The sequence below is a fragment of the Bidens hawaiensis genome, unplaced genomic scaffold, assembly GCF_021521415.1.
Source record: "Bidens hawaiensis isolate Kalapana, Puna unplaced genomic scaffold, B.hawaiensis_p1.1 tig00023416_1, whole genome shotgun sequence".
NCBI lineage: Eukaryota > Viridiplantae > Streptophyta > Magnoliopsida > Asterales > Asteraceae > Bidens > Bidens hawaiensis.
In genome coordinates, this window is record NW_027493677.1 from 299,524 (window position 1) to 302,996 (window position 3,473).

Sequence of the window (3,473 nt, forward strand, 5' to 3'; positions counted from 1 at the left end):
CAAGTTAGCCATGCCGAACCCCGCCAGTTCATGCTCATCAAAGAAACAGAGGTCATGAGATCATTCGCAGTGAATAATGACCTCGCCGTGAGCGTTGTCAAACTCCCAAGCAACAAAGTCATGAAGAAATTCGTCGCAAAGGGCATTCCATGAAAAATAGGTTCTCCATGATCCTTAGGCATTTTGTATCTTCGCCCCTAAGCTGGCTTCTTGGTGCTAGGATTGACTTCTTTAGACTTGCATGATCTACTCGGATTGAAAGTGAATCTAGGGTAGTCATCCTTCCACTCATGGCTCAAAAACCGCTTGTACCATCCCTCCATAGTGCTTTCCTCTTTGCCTAGACCCACTGTCTTTCTGAAATAATTCATGTCCAGAATGGACAAGGCGTGCATGTCTGCATAAGAAAGATAAGTCAGGTCGCTGTTGGCTCGTCGGACAGCCCAACTTCTATTGTCCTTGTGCCATATTTTATAGAGAATTGGAGCAGAGTCATGGTAGGGCTTTGATCTCAATCTAATGCTTCCCATCATGCTCACACTATAGTACTTGATGCACTTTCTTGACTTTCTTGGAGTAGGTTTCGCAGCAGGAGTGACAACTGCTTCTTGAACAACGGGTTCTTTAATCACCCTCTCCGGAGTGTCCGAATTAGGTGAGTAGTTGATATCGTCATCGCTATAATTATTGTCTTCCATGGCTTCTTGAGCAGGTGAGCTGTTATCTGCAAAAAAAAAATAAACATTAAAAGTAGTGGCTATTTTAGCGTCAACTGCAGCGTCAGTATCACGTGTCTTTTGAGCCTCATTTAGCGGTTCTTGTTCTTCCTCCTTATTTCCTCCAATAGCATCACCATCACTACTGTCATCATTATTTCCATTTCCACCCAGAGCTTCATCAAAGTTGTTGTACTCGTGGTCATCGTCCTCATCATCCTCATTCTCATCGTCCTCATTCTCACCGTTATCACCATCATCTTCATCATTCGTCTCATCATCATCATACCATTTCCATGAACCCCACCACCTCCTTTAGCCACAGGTTGTTGTTGGAAAATAGGAACCAAAGCAGATGTAACAGAAGCACTAACTTGCTCACCCGTAGTAGGTACAACAAATGGGGAACTTGTAGAACTGACCTACCCAGTTGTGGTGGCAGTAGTAACTAAAAGTTCAGTGCTCACTACGGTTCTAACAACCTTTAACGGCTCATCTTCACTGGTTCTCTCACCAGAACCTCCTTCACCAGCATCTTTCTTGGTTTCACCGATGTATTGGAAACCATGTAGCTTTCCTTAAGCTCTGACCCTCTCGGCACCAGTGACTAGATTTGCAAGAGCTGATCGTCGTTTATTGTTATGCTCAGTCCTTGGCTCATTTACACGCAGGAAGCCACGGAAATTTTCCATCAAATAAGTCCTCAAGTTGTTCACATCTTCGTCTGTTTGAGCGCATTACCTCCATGACTGCAAGGTAGCGGTTGACTAAGGACTCATTCACTTGGTTCTGATTGTTGTTGAAGTCATGCTAATATTCTATTTCTCCTTCAAGCTGCTCAATCATGTTACGCAGCCTTATACTCTCACCTATCAGCGTGTCCATGCCCCTAGAACTGGACCCACTCTCTAATAATTCAACTCTTGAGCCCAGACGCTCAAAGTCAATCCACACACGGTCAAATGTAGAATCCAATTCCCTCCTAAAGTTGTTTGCAAAGTTCGAGGAGGAGGGAAGATCAGACTCTAACCTGGAAATTCTTGACTGAAGCTGCTCAATATCAACATGTTGCTCGACGTTTCGCAAAGAGTTTTGATTAATTAACTCTTTAAGATTTCCAATCTTATGCTGTAAATTCTGGATCCATTCATGCTGGCTCACAATCACAACATTATCCAAGTCTCTTTGTTCTTGTAGTTCAGCTACTCGTGTATCCATAGCATCACGTTGTCTTGTTACTTCTTCATTGATTGGTTGTTGATCTTTAACAAACTTGATCAACAGGGGCTCATGTTTAGCTCTGTTCTCATTAGCTTCCTCCAGTCCTTTAATCCTATCAAGGATAGGTTCTCGATACACAAGTGACTTCTTCGACTTGCCACTTGATGGTGGTATGGTTGATATGGTTTATAATGGTGTGGTTGGTATAGGAAAGGTTAAGGTTAGGGTTGGGAAGAATTTAGGTATGGCTAAGGGTAGGCTTGTTGGTTCGGTTTTGGTCTCTAAGGTTGATGTGGTAGTGTGGGATTGGATGGATGATGTGAAGGTAGAGGTCCAAAAATTTGTTCCTCTTGTGGGTGAAGTAAATTGATATGTGGTTGAGGTAACGAGTATGGTGGTCCTAGGTGGTGATAAGGCTTGGACTATTGGTTCGGTCTCGGCTTGGGTGGTTAAGGAAGGTTTCCTAATATTGAGGGTAGTGGTTCGTCTAGTCTGGTTTGTGAGGTTTCTGGAGGTGTAATGGGTTCGTCCCTAAGTGATCGGGTCTTTGATTTGGGTTTGGATTTTGATTGGGATCCCTTAAGGATGATTCTTGGTTGGGATTTTGACTGGGATTTGAAAGGTGATTTTGATTTTGATTTTGATTTTAATTTAGTCTTGGGTTGGGTTTGTGATGATGTTGTGGTTTGGGTATTGGTAAATATTATATGTTTGGCTTTAAGGGCTTCTATGGTTTTGGCCAGGGTAGTAGGTGATCCTATATGTGGGTCAGCTATGGTGATTTGTGGTATGATGGTTTGTGAGGTCAAAAGTGTGGAAGCTAGGTATTCACTTATCATAGCTGCAATCGAAGAAAAACATACCTTTAAAATAGGCACTTTAGAAGACGGAGACTTTGTGGAGTCTTTTGTCTTCTTTGAGCGCTTCAACGGACGCCCCGGCTCTTGCTCCTCGGTGTCTGTTGTAGCTGCAGCAGCAGGCTTCTTTGAGGACTCTCCAGCTTTTCTTTTCCTTTTATCATGCTTGCACTTTGACCGGTGCTCAACCACCACATGTGTTTCCTTTTCAGCCTCTGTAGTTTCAGTCTCATCAACAGGTTCATCAATAGGCTCATCCTGTTTCTCTTCATTATCTCCACCTTCATCATCATGGCCTTCATCATCATCATGATCATCATCATCATCACCACTATCCCCTTCCTCCTCAACTTCAGTTTCATCACTGTCCGTCTCAGTCATAGGGAACTGACCAATCTTGACTCCAGAATCATCACCTTTATACTTGTATAAACTCCTCCCAGTAGGCTCAATGATAGCCTTTAAAGCAGATTGACGAACCATCTTCACATGATGAGGCTCGGATGGTTACCACACTATAGGTCCTCTTTGGGATGGATCTAACAACTTTACTCGAATCAATCCGTGTTTCAAAGTGGAGTTGTGTAGAGTTAGCTGTGGAGAAATGGGTTAAGTGACCCTTTATATAGGGTCCCCATTTCTCCAACTTTTACATTTCGTCCATACAAAATAAATGTAC